Source organism: Salvelinus alpinus, chromosome 28 (genome assembly GCF_045679555.1).
Source record: "Salvelinus alpinus chromosome 28, SLU_Salpinus.1, whole genome shotgun sequence".
In the NCBI taxonomy this organism is placed as follows: Eukaryota; Metazoa; Chordata; class Actinopteri; order Salmoniformes; family Salmonidae; genus Salvelinus; species Salvelinus alpinus.
This window is the reverse complement of record NC_092113.1, coordinates 5,145,310-5,165,493: the sequence shown is the minus strand read 5'-3', so window position 1 is coordinate 5,165,493 and position 20,184 is coordinate 5,145,310. Positions and strand designations below refer to the sequence as shown.

The 20,184-nt window shown below is 38.4% G+C and overlaps 7 non-coding genes across 7 annotated transcripts; all 7 read left to right on the top strand.

Annotated features, from left to right (window-relative positions):
• The first annotated feature begins 1,609 nt into the window (after positions 1 to 1,609).
• On the top strand, positions 1,610 to 1,681 carry trnap-cgg (transfer RNA proline (anticodon CGG)). Its single transcript has one exon. It is a non-coding gene; the product is annotated as a tRNA-Pro (tRNA).
• Positions 1,682 to 4,093: 2,412 nt separating this feature from the next.
• trnap-cgg (transfer RNA proline (anticodon CGG)) lies at positions 4,094 to 4,165 on the top strand. The gene has a single exon. It is a non-coding gene; the product is annotated as a tRNA-Pro (tRNA).
• A 3,812-nt stretch (positions 4,166 to 7,977) lies between these two features.
• Positions 7,978 to 8,049, top strand: trnap-cgg (transfer RNA proline (anticodon CGG)). The gene has a single exon. It is a non-coding gene; the product is annotated as a tRNA-Pro (tRNA).
• A 3,814-nt stretch (positions 8,050 to 11,863) lies between these two features.
• Positions 11,864 to 11,935, top strand: trnap-cgg (transfer RNA proline (anticodon CGG)). Its single transcript has one exon. It is a non-coding gene; the product is annotated as a tRNA-Pro (tRNA).
• Positions 11,936 to 15,969: 4,034 nt separating this feature from the next.
• trnap-cgg (transfer RNA proline (anticodon CGG)) lies at positions 15,970 to 16,041 on the top strand. The gene has a single exon. It is a non-coding gene; the product is annotated as a tRNA-Pro (tRNA).
• Positions 16,042 to 17,313: 1,272 nt separating this feature from the next.
• Positions 17,314 to 17,385, top strand: trnap-cgg (transfer RNA proline (anticodon CGG)). Its single transcript has one exon. It is a non-coding gene; the product is annotated as a tRNA-Pro (tRNA).
• Positions 17,386 to 17,985: 600 nt separating this feature from the next.
• Positions 17,986 to 18,057, top strand: trnap-ugg (transfer RNA proline (anticodon UGG)). Its single transcript has one exon. It is a non-coding gene; the product is annotated as a tRNA-Pro (tRNA).
• The last annotated feature ends 2,127 nt before the right edge of the window (positions 18,058 to 20,184 follow it).

Genomic DNA, 20,184 nt, shown 5'->3' with positions numbered 1-20,184 from the left:
TTGACTATATGGAGAATCTCCCCTCACATCACATTGACTGAATCTCTACACACTCATGTATAATATGTAGCCTGATCCAATATCTCATTCTTTTTTTATTATGACTTTAATTTATTGTATTTTTGTATATATATATATTTGACGCTTGTCTGTTGTCTTGTAAGGTTATTGTCACTTTGTTATATTTTTGTCTAAAACCTTTTCATTTTTGTTTTGAATGTTCTTAATTGGAAAACGAAAAAATTAAATATAAAAAAATGGATATTCAGGTTTTCAATTAGATTGCCCCTTTATAAAGGGCTCATCCAGGATTTAAACCCAGGACATCTCACACCCGAAGCAAGAATCAAAACCCAAGACCAACGAGCTACTTTCTAGTATACACAAGGCATTACTGATGAAAGACGACGAATAACAGCCAATATGTTCCCATATGGAACATAAAAAAATGTATGATTAATGAAGACTTTATTTACATTTCTCACCTTTGTAATAGTTAGCTCATGTGAGATTTGAACCAGAGACCAATCGCAATCTAAGCAAGAATCATCCACTAAGATTAAGGAGGCCATTTTATCTGCTTCTCTGAATATATGGGTTAAAGCTTGCGTTGGTTGCGTAGGCTGAGCCCTTTAGAAAATAACAGTCTTAGTGAAAACCTTTACATTAAATATCAGAATATGTCTTTACTGAAACAAACACAGCCAACGCTAGATTTAAGCAGTATTTAAGAGAAACAGCTGAAATGGGCTCCTTTTTCTCCGTGTATGATTCTCGCTTAGAGTGCGATTGGCCTCTGCTTCAAATCTCGGATGAGCCCGCAATTACAAAGGTCAGGAACAATAATAAAGTCTTCATCATCCATAAAAAAAAGTATAATGTGGAGACAGATTGGCTATAACCCGTCGTCTTTTATCAGTAATGCCTTACATACACTACAAAGTGGCTTGTTTGTCAAGGGGTATGATTCTTTCTTTGGTTGCGAGAGGTCCCGGGTTTAAATCCTGGACAAGATTATTTAAAAAGGACCAGTCTAAGTGAAAACCTTTACATCAATTCTCAGAATATGTCTTCACTGAAACATACACAGGCAATGCTAGATTTAAGCAGTATTTAAGAGAAGCAGATGAAATGGGCTCCTTTTACTCTGTGTATGATTCTCGCTTAAGAGTGCGATTGGTGTCTGATACAAATCTTGGATGAACCCGAGGTCGGAAACGTAAATAAAGTCTTCTCATCCGTAAATAAAAGTTTCTTGTAGAGACAGATTGCCTGTTACCCATCGTCTTTTATCAGTAATGCATTCTTTACGCTTAAAAGTGGCTCGTTGTTTTAGGGGTATGATTCTTGCTTTTGGTGCGACCTTTAAAAAGGAAAAGTCAAAGTAAAAACCTACAACACAATTCTCCGAATGTGTCTTTATTGAAACACAGCCAATGCTAGATTTAAGCAGTATTTAAGAGAAGCAGCTGAAATTGCCTCCTTTATCTCTGTGTATGATTCTCGCTTAGATTGTGATTGGTGTCTGCTACAAATATTGGATGAGCCCACATTTTCAAAGGTCAGGAACGTAAATAATGTCTTCTTCATCATAAATACAAAAGAAAGTGGCTCGTTGGTCTAGGGGTATGATTCTCGCTTCGGGTGCGAGAGGTCCCGGGTTCAAATCCCGGATGAGCCCTTTAAAAAGGACTAGTCTAAGTGATAACCTTTACCACAATTCTCAGAATATGTCTTTACTGAAACATACACAGTCAACGCTAGATTTATGCAGTATTTAACTTCTTGTCAATATAGGGGGTGCTGTTTCAACTTTGTAAAATATCGTTCCCAAATTAAACATCCTCGTACTCAATTCTTGCTCGTACAATATGCATATTATTATTACTATTGGATAGAAAACACTCTCTAGTTTCTAAAACCGTTTGAATTATTTCTCTGAGTGAAACAGAACTCATTCTGCAGCACACTTCCTGTCAGGAAGTGAGATTTCTGAAATCGAGGTCTCTGTTCCAGGGTCAGTTTATAAATTCCCATGTAAGCTATGGGGCTACATGCACTGCATACGCCTTCCCCTAGATGTCAGTAAGCGGTGAGAATTTGAATGGAGTGGATTGCACCATCTGGGGCAATATAAAAGCTCTTGGAACGGAAGGTCTGGCCTTTTCAACGGGGGGCCTGACGCAGGAGGGACATCAGCATGGCGTCCTGAAAAGCTTTCGTTTTAGAAGTTCTATATCTCCGGCTTTGATTTAATTTGATTTTTGTCTTAAAAACTTCATAAGGTAGTTCATTTAAACCGACTTATAGCAGTTTATAGCAGTTTATTGCGATTTTCTGGAATTTCTTTGTCACGCGTCATCGCGAGTTGGACACCTCTCCGGCACATGGCTAGCGTTAGCTGCTAATTCTACAGGAGAAGAGGACATCTTTCAACCAAAAGACGATTGTTCTGGACAAAGGACACCTTGCCCAAGATTCTGATGGAAGCTCAACAAATAGTAAGAAGTCTTTATGCTGTTAATTCGTATTTATGTTGAAAAATGTTAAACAATAATTCCGCCATGAATTTCGGTGCGGTCTCGCTTTAGCGCACGCTGTATGTCGTAGTAACGTTAATTTTAAAAATCTAACACAGCGGTTGCATTAAGAACTAATGTATCTTTCATTTGCTGTCCAACCTGTATTTTTTAGTCAAGTGTATGATTAGTTATTGATTAGATTAGGTGCCTCTCCAAGATGGCGCCGGACAGATTGCTTGAAGTTTGGCTACTAATCACATTGTATAACCACGATTTGTGCCGCTACATATGCACATTTTCGAACAAAACCTATATGCATTGTGTAATATGATGTTACAGGACTGTCATCTGATGAAGTTTATGAAGGTTAGTCAAAAATTATATATCTTTTGCTGGTTTGTTACGATCGCTAACCTTTGCTGCTGGTAAATGGCTTGTGTTTCTGGCTATTGTGCTAAGCTAATATAATGCTATATTGTGTTTTCGCTGTAAAACACTTAAAAAATCTGAAATATTGGCTGGATTCACAAGATGTTGGTCTTTCATTTGCTGTATGCTGTGTATTTTTCAGAAATGTTTTATGATGAGTATTTAGGTATTTGACGTTGGTCTCTGTAATTATTCTGGCTGCTTCGGCGCTATTTCAGATTGCAGCTGCAATGTAGAACTGTGATTTATACCTGAAATATGCACATTTTTCTAACAAAACATATGCTATACAATAAATATGTTATCAGACTGTCATCTGATGAAGTTGTTTCTTGGTTAGTGACTATTTATATCTTTATTTGGTCGAATTTGTGATAGCTACCTATGCAGGAATAAAATGGTGGAGAAAAAAAAGTTGTCTTTTGCTATGGTGGTTAGCTAATAGAAATACATATTGTGTCTTCCCTGTAAAACGTTTTAAAAATCAGAAATGATGGCTGGATTCACAAGATGTGTATCTTTCATTTGGTGTCTTGGACTTGTGATTTCATGAACATTTTATTATATGATATCCCTGTGGCTTTAGGCTAGGCTATGCTAGTCAGCTTTTTTGATGGGGGGGATCCCGGATCCGGGTTTGTGAGAAGCAGCTGAAATGGGCTCCTTTTACTCTGTGTATGATTCTCGCTTAAGAGTGCGATTGGTGTCTGATACAAATCTTGGATGAACCCGCTATTACGAAGGTCGGAAACGTAAATAATGTCTTCTCATCCGTAAATAAAAGTTTCTTGTAGAGACAGATTGCCTGTTACCCATTGTCTTTTATCAGTAATGCATTCTACACGCTTAAAAGTGGCTCGTTGTTTTAGGGGTATGATTCTCGCTTCGGGTGCGACCTTTAAAAAGGAAAAGTCAAAGTAAAAACCTTCAACACAATTCTCCGAATGTGTCTTTACTGAAACACAGCCAATGCTAGATTTAAGCAGTATTTAAGAGAAGCAGCTGAAATTGCCTCCTTTATCTCTGTGTATGATTCTCGCTTAGATTGTGATTGGTGTCTGCTACAAATATTGGATGAGCCCACATTTTCAAAGGTCAGGAACGTAAATAATGTCTTCTTCATCATAAATACACAAGAAAGTGGCTCGTTGGTCTAGGGGTATGATTCTCGCTTCGGGTGCGAGAGGTCCCGGGTTCAAATCCCGGACGAGCCCTTTAACTTCTTGAGAATACAGGGGGTGCTATTTTCCCATTAGCATAATTTGCTCTACAGATTAAACTGCCTCTTATTCAATTATTGCTCTTACTATATGCATATAAATAATACCATTGGAAAGAAAACAATCTCTAGTTTCTAAAACCGTTTCAATTTTGTCTCTGAGTGATACAGAAGTCATTTGACAGCACTTTCCATGACCAAGAAGAAAAAAGCAAGATGTGTATGCCAGCTTCAACGCTCTGCCTACATATGGTCGTGCCCCCTATGACCCGAAACACACCTCATTGGCCTTCCTCTGGGTGTCAAGAGGACGTCAGAGGAAAAATATCTTGTTTATCTGGGACTGACGTGAAATGAGAGCTAATTCTTTGGCGTGACCGACAACTTCCGGTTTTCTAAATCGTGCGACTTGTAGCTGCGATTGTCTTCTGTTGTGCGGCCATTATGGATGAAAACTATCTCCGTCTCGAAGTTTGTTTGATACATGTGACCAGATCATCGTAATGTATGTTTTTTCAATATAGTTTAATCAGATTATTTGAATTTTTTCGGGAGTTTTGTGGTGTTCCGTTGTCTGATTTTATTTACGTTTGAGAGATCCGTGCCACTCGACCAGTACCTGTGCTAAATGGAGTGGGAAAGGAACAATTCTGAACGGAACCAACGACTCATCTTGACAAAGGACACTTTGATCAACATTCTGATGAAAGATCAGCCATAGTAAGACCCAATTTACGATGTTATATCATATCTGTTGTGCATGTGAACTGGCCGTGGGCGCCTAGCCGAATCTGCCTGGTATAGCTATGCTAATTTAGCGCTACATTTTGTTTTCGTTATAAAACATTTAATAAATCTGAAATATTGTTTGGATTCACCAGATGTTGGGCTTTCAATATCTGTACGCTGTGTATTTTTCTGAAATGTTTTAAGATGAGTAATTCGTTATATGACGTTGGTCTCTGTAATTGTTCTGGCTGGGTCAGCACTATTTCAGATTGCAGCTGCAATGTAGAACTGTGATTTATACCTGAAAAATGCAAATTTTTTCAAAAAAAAACTATGCTATACCATAAATATGTTATCAGACTGTCATCTTATGAAGTTGTTTCTTGGTTAGTGGCTATATATATTTTTATTTAGTCGAATTAGTGATAGCTACTGATGCAGGAAAAAACTATTGGGAGTAAAAAAATCGTGTCCTTTGCTAACGTGGTTAGCTAATAGATTTACATATTGTGTCTTCCCTGTAAAACATTTAAAAAATCTGAAATGGTGGCTTTATTCACAAGACCTGTATCTTTCATCTGGTGTCTTGGACTTGTGATTTAATGATGGGGGGGTGCTACCGGATCAGGGTTGGTGACTCGTGAGAAGTTAACTCTTGACACTACAGGGGGTGCTGTTTCAACTTGGACATTTATCGTTCCCAAATTAAACTGCCTCGTACTCAATTCTTGCTCGTACAATATGCATATTATTATTACTATTGGATAGAAAACAATCTCTAGTTTCTAAAACCGTTTGAATTATGTCTGTGGGTGAACCAGAACTCTTTCTGCAGCGAAATCCATGACAGGAACTGCGAAAGTCTGAAAACGAGGCTCTGTTCTCAGATCAGTTTAAAGCTCTGTATGTATCCTATGGGTCGACATGAACTGCACCCGCCTTCCCTTGGATGTCAGTAACCAATGAGAAGTGGAATGGAGTGTCTACGTAGTTCTCAGAGCTTATAAAAGGCCAAGGAACGAAGTGCGCTCTCTTTTCGTCGTTCGTCATTGCGCAAAGCAAGACCTCAAGATGGCATTTTGAAACGCTCAGTTATCGGCCTTAGCTATATCCGTCTGTAATTTAATTCGATATAGGTGTTAGAAACATCATAACGAAGTTATTTTAAACCGAGTTATATCAGTTTATGCGAGTATATTGCTATTTTCGGAATTTCCTTAGTATTGCGTTTTGGGGATTTGGGAATGTTGTGGCCACATAGCTATTGTTAGCTGCTAATTCCGAAGTTGAAGACAACGTTTTACAACAAAGCAACGATTCTTTTGGACAAAGGACACCTTGCCCAAGATTCTGATGGAAGCTCGTCCAAAAGTAAGGACTATTTATGATGTTATTCCGTATTTATGTGGAAAAATGTAAACGCATTTGTCCGCCGTTATTGCGGCACTAGTCTGGCTGTAACGCACACTGTATGTCTAGTAACGTTAATTTTAAAAATCTAACTCAGCGGTTGCATTAATAACTAATGCATCTTTCATTTGCTGTCCAACCTGTATTTTTTAGTCAATCTAATCGATAAATAATCGTAAACTTAGGTGCCTTTCCAAGATGGCGCCGGCCAGAATGCATGACCTGTTGCCACTGATCACATTGTATAACAACGATTTGTGCTGCTAAATATGCACATTTTCGAACAAAACCTATATGCATTGTGTAATATGATGTTACAGGACTGTCATCTGACGAAGTATATCAAGGTTAGTCCAAAATTATATATCTTTTGCTGTATTGTTACGATCGCTAACCTGTGCTGCTGGTAAATTGCTTGTGTTTCTGGCTATTGTGCTAAGCTAATATAATGCTATATTGTGTTTTCGCTGTAAAACACTTAAAAAATCTGACATATTGGCTGGATTCACAAGATGTTGGGCTTTCATTTGCTGTACGCTGTGTATTTTTCAGAAATGTTTTAAGATGAGTAATTAGGTATTTGAGTTGGTCTCTGTAATTATTCTGGCAGCTTCGGCACTATTTCAGATTGCAGCTGCAATGTAGAACTGTGATTTATACCTGAAATATGCACATTTTTCTAAAAAAAAATATGCTATACAATAAATATGTTATCAGACTGTCATCTTATGAAGTTGTTTCTTGGTTAGTGGCTATTTATATCTTTATTTCGTCGAATTAGTGATGGCTACTGATGGAGTAAAAAACTGGTGGAGTAAAAAAAGTGGTGTCTTTTGCTAACATGGTTAGCTAATAGATTTACATATTGTGTCTTCCCTGTAAAACATTTTAAAAATCAGAAATGATGGCTGGATTCATAAGATGTGTATCTTTCATCTGGTGTCTTGGACTTGTGATTTAATGATATTTAGATGCTAGTATTTACTTGTGACGCTATGCTAGGCTATGCTAGTCAGCTTTTTTACTGTGGGGGGTGCTCCCGGATCCGGGTTTGGGAGGAATTAGAGGTTAAAAAGGACCAGTCTAAGTGAAAACCTTTACCACAATTCTCAGAATATGTCTTTACTGAAACATACACAGTCAACGCTAGATTTATGCAATATTTAAGAGAAGCAGCTGAAATGGGATCCTTTTACTCTGTGTATGGTTCTCGCTTAAGAGTGCGATTGGTGTCTGATACAAATCTTGGATGAACCCGCTATTACGAAGGTCGGAAACGTAAATAAAGTCTTCTCATCCGTAAATAAAAGTTACTTGTAGAGACAGATTGCCTGTTACCCATTGTCTTTTATCAGTAATGCATTCTACACGCTTAAAAGTGGCTCGTTGTTTTAGGGGTATGATTCTCGCTTCGGGTGCGACCTTTAAAAAGGAAAAGTCAAAGTAAAAACCTTCAACACAATTCTCCGAATGTGTCTTTACTGAAACACAGCCAATGCTAGATTTAAGCAGTATTTAAGAGAAGCAGCTGAAATTGCCTCCTTTATCTCTGTGTATGATTCTCGCTTAGATTGTGATTGGTGTCTGCTACAAATATTGGATGAGCCCTCATTTTCAAAGGTCAGGAACGTAAATAATGTCTTCTTCATCATAAATACACAAGAAAGTGGCTCGTTGGTCTAGGGGTATGATTCTCGCTTCGGGTGCGAGAGGTCCCGGGTTCAAATCCCGGACGAGCCCTTTAACTTCTTGAGAATACAGGGGGTGCTATTTTCCCATTAGCATAATTTGCTCTACAGATTAAACTGCCTCTTATTCAATTATTGCTCTTACTATATGCATATAAATAATACCATTGGAAAGAAAACAATCTCTAGTTTCTAAAACCGTTTCAATTTTGTCTCTGAGTGATACAGAAGTCATTTGACAGCACTTTCCATGACCAAGAAGAAAAAAGCAAGATGTGTATGCCAGCTTCAACGCTCTGCCTACATATGGTCGTGCCCCCTATGACCCGAAAAACACACCTCATTGGCCTTCCTCTGGGTGTCAAGAGGACGTCAGAGGAAAAATATCTTGTTTATCTGGGACTGACGTGAAATGAGAGCTAATTCTTTGGCGTGACCGACAACTTCCGGTTTTCTAAATCGTGCGACTTGTAGCTGCGATTGTCTTCTGTTGTGCGGCCATTATGGATGAAAACTATCTCCGTCTCGAAGTTTGTTTGATACATGTGACCAGATCATCGTAATGTATGTTTTTTCAATATAGTTTAATCAGATTATTTGAATTTTTTCGGGAGTTTTGTGGTGTTCCGTTGTCTGATTTTATTTACGTTTGAGAGATCCGTGCCACTCGACCAGTACCTGTGCTAAATGGAGTGGGAAAGGAACAATTCTGAACGGAACCAACGACTCATCTTGACAAAGGACACTTTGATCAACATTCTGATGAAAGATCAGCCATAGTAAGACCCAATTTACGATGTTATATCATATCTGTTGTGCATGTGAACTGGCCGTGGGCGCCTAGCCGAATCTGCCTGGTATAGCTATGCTAATTTAGCGCTACATTTTGTTTTCGTTATAAAACATTTAATAAATCTGAAATATTGTTTGGATTCACCAGATGTTGGGCTTTCAATATCTGTACGCTGTGTATTTTTCTGAAATGTTTTAAGATGAGTAATTCGTTATATGACGTTGGTCTCTGTAATTGTTCTGGCTGGGTCAGCACTATTTCAGATTGCAGCTGCAATGTAGAACTGTGATTTATACCTGAAAAATGCAAATTTTTCCAAAAAAAAACTATGCTATACCATAAATATGTTATCAGACTGTCATCTTATGAAGTTGTTTCTTGGTTAGTGGCTATATATATTTTTATTTAGTCGAATTAGTGATAGCTACTGACGCAGGAAAAAACTATTGGGAGTAAAAAAATCGTGTCCTTTGCTAACGTGGTTAGCTAATAGATTTACATATTGTGTCTTCCCTGTAAAACATTTAAAAAATCTGAAATGGTGGCTTTATTCACAAGACCTGTATCTTTCATCTGGTGTCTTGGACTTGTGATTTAATGATGGGGGGGTGCTACCGGATCAGGGTTGGTGACTCGTGAGAAGTTAACTCTTGACACTACAGGGGGTGCTGTTTCAACTTGGACATTTATCGTTCCCAAATTAAACTGCCTCGTACTCAATTCTTGCTCGTACAATATGCATATTATTATTACTATTGGATAGAAAACAATCTCTAGTTTCTAAAACCGTTTGAATTATGTCTGTGGGTGAACCAGAACTCTTTCTGCAGCGAAATCCATGACAGGAACTGCGAAAGTCTGAAAACGAGGCTCTGTTCTCAGATCAGTTTAAAGCTCTGTATGTATCCTATGGGTCGACATGAACTGCACCCGCCTTCCCTTGGATGTCAGTAACCAATGAGAAGTGGAATGGAGTGTCTACGTAGTTCTCAGAGCTTATAAAAGGCCAAGGAACGAAGTGCGCTCTCTTTTCGTCGTTCGTCATTGCGCAAAGCAAGACCTCAAGATGGCATTTTGAAACGCTCAGTTATCGGCCTTAGCTATATCCGTCTGTAATTTAATTCGATATAGGTGTTAGAAACATCATAACGAAGTTATTTTAAACCGAGTTATATCAGTTTATGCGAGTATATTGCTATTTTCGGAATTTCCTTAGTATTGCGTTTTGGGGATTTGGGAATGTTGTGGCCACATAGCTATTGTTAGCTGCTAATTCCGAAGTTGAAGACAACGTTTTACAACAAAGCAACGATTCTTTTGGACAAAGGACACCTTGCCCAAGATTCTGATGGAAGCTCGTCCAAAAGTAAGGACTATTTATGATGTTATTCCGTATTTATGTGGAAAAATGTAAACGCATTTGTCCGCCGTTATTGCGGCACTAGTCTGGCTGTAACGCACACTGTATGTCTAGTAACGTTAATTTTAAAAATCTAACTCAGCGGTTGCATTAATAACTAATGCATCTTTCATTTGCTGTCCAACCTGTATTTTTTAGTCAATCTAATCGATAAATAATCGTAAACTTAGGTGCCTTTCCAAGATGGCGCCGGCCAGAATGCATGACCTGTTGCCACTGATCACATTGTATAACAACGATTTGTGCTGCTAAATATGCACATTTTCGAACAAAACCTATATGCATTGTGTAATATGATGTTACAGGACTGTCATCTGACGAAGTATATCAAGGTTAGTCCAAAATTATATATCTTTTGCTGTATTGTTACGATCGCTAACCTGTGCTGCTGGTAAATTGCTTGTGTTTCTGGCTATTGTGCTAAGCTAATATAATGCTATATTGTGTTTTCGCTGTAAAACACTTAAAAAATCTGACATATTGGCTGGATTCACAAGATGTTGGGCTTTCATTTGCTGTACGCTGTGTATTTTTCAGAAATGTTTTAAGATGAGTAATTAGGTATTTGAGTTGGTCTCTGTAATTATTCTGGCAGCTTCGGCACTATTTCAGATTGCAGCTGCAATGTAGAACTGTGATTTATACCTGAAATATGCACATTTTTCTAAAAAAAAATATGCTATACAATAAATATGTTATCAGACTGTCATCTTATGAAGTTGTTTCTTGGTTAGTGGCTATTTATATCTTTATTTCGTCGAATTAGTGATGGCTACTGATGGAGTAAAAAACTGGTGGAGTAAAAAAAGTGGTGTCTTTTGCTAACGTGGTTAGCTAATAGATTTACATATTGTGTCTTCCCTGTAAAACATTTTAAAAATCAGAAATGATGGCTGGATTCATAAGATGTGTATCTTTCATCTGGTGTCTTGGACTTGTGATTTAATGATATTTAGATGCTAGTATTTACTTGTGACGCTATGCTAGGCTATGCTAGTCAGCTTTTTTACTGTGGGGGGTGCTCCCGGATCCGGGTTTGGGAGGAATTAGAGGTTAAAAAGGACCAGTCTAAGTGAAAACCTTTACCACAATTCTCAGAATATGTCTTTACTGAAACATACACAGTCAACGCTAGATTTATGCAATATTTAAGAGAAGCAGCTGAAATGGGATCCTTTTACTCTGTGTATGGTTCTCGCTTAAGAGTGCGATTGGTGTCTGATACAAATCTTGGATGAACCCGCTATTACGAAGGTCGGAAACGTAAATAAAGTCTTCTCATCCGTAAATAAAAGTTACTTGTAGAGACAGATTGCCTGTTACCCATTGTCTTTTATCAGTAATGCATTCTACACGCTTAAAAGTGGCTCGTTGTTTTAGGGGTATGATTCTCGCTTCGGGTGCGACCTTTAAAAAGGAAAAGTCAAAGTAAAAACCTTCAACACAATTCTCCGAATGTGTCTTTACTGAAACACAGCCAATGCTAGATTTAAGCAGTATTTAAGAGAAGCAGCTGAAATTGCCTCCTTTATCTCTGTGTATGATTCTCGCTTAGATTGTGATTGGTGTCTGCTACAAATATTGGATGAGCCCTCATTTTCAAAGGTCAGGAACGTAAATAATGTCTTCTTCATCATAAATACACACGAAAGTGGCTCGTTGGTCTAGGGGTATGATTCTCGCTTCGGGTGCGAGAGGTCCCGGGTTCAAATCCCGGATGAGCCCTTTAACTCTTGACACTACAAGGGGTGCTGTTTCAACTTGGACATTTATCGTTCTGCCTTGTACTCAATTCTTGCTCGTACAATATGCATATTATTATTACTATTGGATAGAAAACAATCTCTAGTTTCTAAAACCGTTTGAATTATGTCTGTGGGTGAACCAGAACTCTTTCTGCAGCGAAATCCATGACAGGAACTGCGAAAGTCTGAAAACGAGGCTCTGTTCTCAGATCAGTTTAAAGCTCTGTATGTATCCTATGGGTCGACATGAACTGCACCCGCCTTCCCCTGGATGTCAGTAACCAATGAGAAGTGGAATGGAGTGTCTACGTAGTTCTCAGAGCTTATAAAAGGCCAAGGAACGAAGTGCGCTCTCTTTTCGTCGTTCGTCATTGCGCAAAGCAAGACCTCAAGATGGCATTTTGAAACGCTCAGTTATCGGCCTTAGCTATATCCGTCTGTAATTTAATTCGATATAGGTGTTAGAAACATCATAACGAAGTTATTTTAAACCGAGTTATATCAGTTTATGCGAGTATATTGCTATTTTCGGAATTTCCTTAGTATTGCGTTTTGGGGATTTGGGAATGTTGTGGCCACATAGCTATTGTTAGCTGCTAATTCCGAAGTTGAAGACAACGTTTTACAACAAAGCAACGATTCTTTTGGACAAAGGACACCTTGCCCAAGATTCTGATGGAAGCTCGTCCAAAAGTAAGGACTATTTATGATGTTATTCCGTATTTATGTGTAAAAATGTAAACGCATTTGTCCGCCGTTATTGCGGCACTAGTCTGGCTGTAACGCACACTGTATGTCTAGTAACGTTAATTTTAAAAATCTAACTCAGCGGTTGCATTAATAACTAATGCATCTTTCATTTGCTGTCCAACCTGTATTTTTTAGTCAATCTAATCGATAAATAATCGTAAACTTAGGTGCCTTTCCAAGATGGCGCCGGCCAGAATGCATGACCTGTTGCCACTGATCACATTGTATAACAACGATTTGTGCTGCTAAATATGCACATTTTCGAACAAACCCTATATGCATTGTGTAATATGATGTTACAGGACTGTCATCTGACGAAGTATATCAAGGTTAGTCCAAAATTATATATCTTTTGCTGTATTGTTACGATCGCTAACCTGTGCTGCTGGTAAATTGCTTGTGTTTCTGGCTATTGTGCTAAGCTAATATAATGCTATATTGTGTTTTCGCTGTAAAACACTTAAAAAATCTGACATATTGGCTGGATTCACAAGATGTTGGGCTTTCATTTGCTGTACGCTGTGTATTTTTCAGAAATGTTTTAAGATGAGTAATTAGGTATTTGAGTTGGTCTCTGTAATTATTCTGGCAGCTTCGGCACTATTTCAGATTGCAGCTGCAATGTAGAACTGTGATTTATACCTGAAATATGCACATTTTTCTAAAAAAAAATATGCTATACAATAAATATGTTATCAGACTGTCATCTTATGAAGTTGTTTCTTGGTTAGTGGCTATTTATATCTTTATTTGGTCGAATTAGTGATGGCTACTAGGGGTATGATTCTCGCTTCGGGTGCGAGAGGTCCCGGGTTCAAATCCCGGATGAGCCCTTTAACACTTGACACTACAGGGGGTGCTGTTTCAACTTGGACATTTATCGTTCCCAAATTAAACTGCCTTGTACTCAATTCTTGCTCGTACAATATGCATATTATTATTACTATTGGATAGAAAACAATCTCTAGTTTCTAAAACCGTTTGAATTATGTCTGTGGGTGAACCAGAACTCTTTCTGCAGCGAAATCCATGACAGGAACTGCGAAAGTCTGAAAACGAGGCTCTGTTCTCAGATCAGTTTAAAGCTCTGTATGTATCCTATGGGTCGACATGAACTGCACCCGCCTTCCCCTGGATGTCAGTAACCAATGAGAAGTGGAATGGAGTGTCTACGTAGTTCTCAGAGCTTATAAAAGGCCAAGGAACGAAGTGCGCTCTCTTTTCGGTGTTCGTCATTGCGCAAAGCAAGACCTCAAGATGGCATTTTGAAACGCTCAGTTATCGGCCTTAGCTATATCCGTCTGTAATTTAATTCGATATAGGTGTTAGAAACATCATAACGAAGTTATTTTAAACCGAGTTATATCAGTTTATGCGAGTATATTGCTATTTTCGGAATTTCCTTAGTATTGCGTTTTGGGGATTTGGGAATGTTGTGGCCACATAGCTATTGTTAGCTGCTAATTCCGAAGTTGAAGACAACGTTTTACAACAAAGCAACGATTCTTTTGGACAAAGGACACCTTGCCCAAGATTCTGATGGAAGCTCGTCCAAAAGTAAGGACTATTTATGATGTTATTCCGTATTTATGTGTAAAAATGTAAACGCATTTGTCCGCCGTTATTGCGGCACTAGTCTGGCTGTAACGCACACTGTATGTCTAGTAACGTTAATTTTAAAAATCTAACTCAGCGGTTGCATTAATAACTAATGCATCTTTCATTTGCTGTCCAACCTGTATTTTTTAGTCAATCTAATCGATAAATAATCGTAAACTTAGGTGCCTTTCCAAGATGGCGCCGGCCAGAATGCATGACCTGTTGCCACTGATCACATTGTATAACAACGATTTGTGCTGCTAAATATGCACATTTTCGAACAAAACCTATATGCATTGTGTAATATGATGTTACAGGACTGTCATCTGACGAAGTATATCAAGGTTAGTCCAAAATTATATATCTTTTGCTGTATTGTTACGATCGCTAACCTGTGCTGCTGGTAAATTGCTTGTGTTTCTGGCTATTGTGCTAAGCTAATATAATGCTATATTGTGTTTTCGCTGTAAAACACTTAAAAAATCTGACATATTGGCTGGATTCACAAGATGTTGGGCTTTCATTTGCTGTACGCTGTGTATTTTTCAGAAATGTTTTAAGATGAGTAATTAGGTATTTGAGTTGGTCTCTGTAATTATTCTGGCAGCTTCGGCACTATTTCAGATTGCAGCTGCAATGTAGAACTGTGATTTATACCTGAAATATGCACATTTTTCTAAAAAAAAATATGCTATACAATAAATATGTTATCAGACTGTCATCTTATGAAGTTGTTTCTTGGTTAGTGGCTATTTATATCTTTATTTCGTCGAATTAGTGATGGCTACTGATGGAGTAAAAAACTGGTGGAGTAAAAAAAGTGGTGTCTTTTGCTAACGTGGTTAGCTAATAGATTTACATATTGTGTCTTCCCTGTAAAACATTTTAAAAATCAGAAATGATGGCTGGATTCACAAGATGTGTATATTTCATCTGGTGTCTTGGACTTGTGATTTAATGATATTTAGATGCTAGTATTTACTTGTGACGCTATGCTAGGCTATGCTAGTCAGCTTTTTTACTGTGGGGAGTGCTCCCGGATCCGGGTTTGGGAGGAATTAGAGGTTAAAAAGGACCAGTCTAAGTGAAAACCTTTACCACAATTCTCAGAATATGTCTTTACTGAAACATACACAGTCAACGCTAGATTTATGCAATATTTAAGAGAAGCAGCTGAAATGGGATCCTTTTACTCTGTGTATGATTCTCGCTTAGGAGTGCGATTGGTGTCTGATACAAATCTTGGATGAACCCGCTATTACGAAGGTCGGAAACGGAAATAAACCCTTCTCATCCGTAAATAAAAGTTTCTTGTAGAGACAGATTGCCTGTTACCCATCGTCTTTTATCAGTAATGCATTCTATACGCTTAAAAGTGGCTCGTTGTTTTAGGGGTATGATTCTCGCTTCGGGTGCGACCTTTAAAAAGGAAAAGTCAAAGTAAAAACCTTCAACACAATTCTCTGAATGTGTCTTTACTGAAACACAGCCAATGCTAGATTTAAGCAGTATTTAAGAGAAGCAGCTGAAATTGCCTCCTTTATCTCTGTGTATGATTCTCGCTTAGATTGCGATTGGTGTCTGCTACAAATCTTGGATGAGCCCACTTTTACAAAGGACAGGAACGTAAATAATGTCTTCTTCATCAAAACTACAAAAGAAAGTGGCTCGTTGGTCTTGGGGTATGATTCTCGCTTCGGGTGCGAGAGGTCCCGGGTTCAAATCCCGGACGAGCCCTTTAAAAAGGACCAGTCTAAGTGAAAACCTATTCCACAATTCTCAGAATATGTCTTCACTGAAACATACACAGTCAATGCTAGATTTAAGCTGTATTTAAGAGAAACACCTGAAATGTTCTTCTTTACTCTGTGTACGATTCTCGCTTAGGAGTGCGATTGCTGTCTGATACAAATCTTGGATGAACCCGCTATTACGAAGGTCGGAAACGTAAATAAAGCCTTTTCATCCGTAAATAAAAGTTTCTTGTAGAGACAGATTGCCTGTTACCCATCGTCTTTTATCAGTAATGCATTCTATACGCTTAAAAGTGGCTCGTTGTTTTAGGGGTATGATTCTCGCTTCGGGTGCGACCTTTAAAAAGGAAAAGTCAAAGTAAAAACCTTCAACACAATTCTCTGAATGTGTCTTTACTGAAACACAGCCAATGCTAGATTTAAGCAGTATTTAAGAGAAGCAGCTGAAATTGCCTCCTTTATCTCTGTGTATGATTCTCGCTTAGATTGCGATTGGTGTCTGCTACAAATCTTGGATGAGCGCACTTTTACAAAGGTCAGGAACGTAAATAATGTCTTCTTCATCAAAACTACAAAAGAAAGTTGCTCGTTGGTCTAGGGGTATGATTCTCGCTTCGGGTGCGAGAGGTCCTGGGTTCAAATCCCGGACGAGCCCTTTAAAAAGGACCAGTCTAAGTGAAAACCTATTCCACAATTCTCAGAATATGTCTTCACTGAAACATACACAGTCAATGCTAGATTTAAGCTGTATTTAAGAGAAACAGCTGAAATGTTCTTCTTTACTCTGTGCACAATTCTCGCTTAGGAGTGCGATTGGTGTCTGATACAAATCTTGGATGAACCCGCTATTACGAAGGTCGGAAACGTAAATAAAGCCTTCTCATCCGTAAATAAAAGTTTCTTGTAGAGACAGATTGCCTGTTACCCATCGTCTTTTGTCAGTAATGCATTCTATACGCTTAAAAGTGGCTCGTTGTTTTAGGGGTATGATTCTCACTTCGGGTGCGACCTTTAAAAAGGAAAAGTCAAAGTAAAAACCTTCAACACAATTCTCTGAATGTGTCTTTACTGAAACACAGCCAATGCTAGATTTAAGCAGTATTTAAGAGAAGCAGCTGAAATTGCCTCCTTTATCTCTGTGTATGATTCTCGCTTAGATTGCGATTGGTGTCTGCTACAAATCTTGGATGAGCCCACTTTTACAAAGGTCAGGAACGTAAATAATGTCTTCTTCATCAAAACTATACAAGAAAGTGGCTCGTTGGTCTAGGGGTATGATTCTCGCTTCGGGTGCGAGAGGTCCCGGGTTCAAATCCCGGACGAGCCCTTTAAAAAGGACCAGTCTAAGTGAAAACCTATTCCACAATTCTCAGAATATGTCTTCACTGAAACATACACAGTCAATGCTAGATTTAAGCTGTATTTAAGAGAAACAGCTGAAATGTTCTTCTTTACTCTGTGTACGATTCTCGCTTAGGAGTGCGATTGGTGTCTGATACAAATCTTGGATGAACCCGCTATTACGAAGGTTGGAAACGTAAATAAAGTCTTCTCATCCGTAAATAAAAGTTTCTTGTAGAGACAGATTGCCTGTTACCCATCGTCTTTTGTCAGTAATGCATTCTATACGCTTAAAAGTGGCTCGTTGTTTTAGGGGTATGATTCTCGCTTCGGGTGCGACCTTTAAAAAGGAAAAGTCAAAGTAAAAAACTTCAACACAATTATCTGAATGTGTCTTTACTGAAACACAGCCAATGCTAGATTTAAGCAGTATTTAAGAGAAGCAGCTGAAATTGCCTCCTTTATCTCTGTGTATGATTCTCGCTTAGATTGCGATTGGTGTCTGCTACAAATCTTGGATGAGCCCACTTTTACAAAGGTCAGGAACGTAAATAATGTCTTCTTCATCAAAAATACAATAGGAAGTGGCTCGTTGGTCTAGGGGTATGATTCTCGCTTTGGGTGCGAGAGGTCCCGGGTTCAAATCCCGGACGAGCCCTTTAAAAACGACCAGTCTAAGTGAAAACCTACTCCACAATTCTCAGAATATGTCTTCACTGAAACATACACAGTCAATGCTAGATTTAAGCTGTATTTAAGAGAAACAGCTGAAATGTTCTTCTTTACTCTGTGTACGATTCTCGCTTAGGAGTGCGATTGGTGTCTGATACAAATCTTGGATGAACCCGCTATTACGAAGGTCGGAAACGTAAATAAAGTCTTCTCATCCGTAAATAAAAGTTTCTTGTAGAGACAGATTGCCTGTTACCCATCGTCTTTTGTCAGTAATGCATTCTATACGCTTAACCTGTTTAGGATGGGGGCGCTGTTGTGACTATTTATGCTAATCGTGTAATTTTTGAAACGGCTTCCCACAAAGTTCTTGATCGTACAATATGCATATTATTATTATTATTGGATAGAAAACAGTCTATAGTTTCTATAGGAGTTGAAATTTTGTCTCTAAGTGGAACAGAGCCCATTCTACAGCAATTTCCCTGACATGGAGTCAGATTTCAGAAATTTTGGCCACTGTTCTGGAGTCAGTTAAAAGGGCACTGTTATTGCTATGACTATACGGACACTGCTTACGTCTTCCCCTGGATGTCTTTACGTGATGACGATTTGAATGGGGTCGATTGCGCGTTCACAGGCACTATAAATTAAAAAACCCTGAGGCTAGTCACTCTTTTGGAGCTGCGTCATGCGCCTAGAGGACACCGACCCGCACCTGTTCCAAGCATTAGTGGAGGGAGTAATATTACTCTGGTCATGTTTCTACTCGTTATGGGAGTTAAAAACATCATAAGGTAGTTAATTTAAAGCGTTTTATAGCAATTTATATCCGTTTAGTGCGATTTTGGGACATTTATTTCTGAAACGCTGTGAATTGCTGGGCACGCTTCCAGTTCATCCCGAACGCAGTTGGCATTTCCACATGGCAAGAGGACAGCTTTCCACCAAAAGACGATTGGACCCAAGAAAGGATCCTTTGCCCAAGATACTGATGGAAGAACAGCTCAAAGTAGGACATTTTTATTATGATAAATCGTGTTTCTGTCGAAAAATGTTAGTGGCTTAGGACGCCATGTTTTTTGACGTAGCTTCGCTTGGCGCAAGCTGTATTGAAAAGTAAGGATAATTTAAAAAATGTAATTCCGCGATTGTATTAAGAATTAAATTGTCTATCAATCCCTGTCCACCCTATATTTTTTAGTCACGTTTATGAGTATTTATGTATAAGAGTAGATCACTGTCTAAGTGGCGCACAGACATTTTCTGACCAGCTGAGCTACATTTCACATTGTCTAACCATGATTTTGGTGGCTAAATATAAACATTTTCGATCAAACTCTATATGGATTGTGTAATATGATGTTACAGGAGTGTCATCTGAAGAATTCTGAGAAGGTTAGTGAAAAAATTAATATATTTTGGCGATGTTTACTTTTATCGCTCACTTTGGCTAGAATCAATGCTGGGCTGCTATGTGCTATGTGCTATGCTAATATAACGATTTATTGTGTTTTCGCTGTAAGACACTTAGAAAATCTGAAATATTGTCTGTATTCACAGGATCTGTGTCTTTCGATTCGTGTATGCTGTGTATTTTTACGAAATGTTTGATGATTAGTAAGTAGGTAAACACGTTGCTCTAAGTAGTTTTTCTATTCCATTTGTGACGGTGGGTGCAATTGTAACCTATGCCATCTACCTGAAATATGCACTTTTTTCTAACAAAACCTATCCCATACCATAAATATGTTATCAGACTGTCATCTGATGAGTTTTTTTCTTGGTTAGGGGCTATAAATATCTTAGTTTAGCCGAATTGGTGATAGCTACTGGTGTTGGTGGACAAATAAAAGATGGTGGATTATGCTAATGTGTTTTTAGGTAATAGATGTACATCTTTACATATTGTGTCTTCCCTGTAAAACATTTTAAAAATCGGACATGTTGACTGGATTCACAAGATCTGTGTCTTTCATTAGCTGTATTGGACTTTAATGTGTGAAAGTTAAATATTTAAAAAAAATATTGTTTTTGAATTTCGCGGCACTGGTTTTTCAGTGGGGGTGGGGGGGGAGTGCCGCTAGCGGCACTCTCATCCTAGACAGGTTAA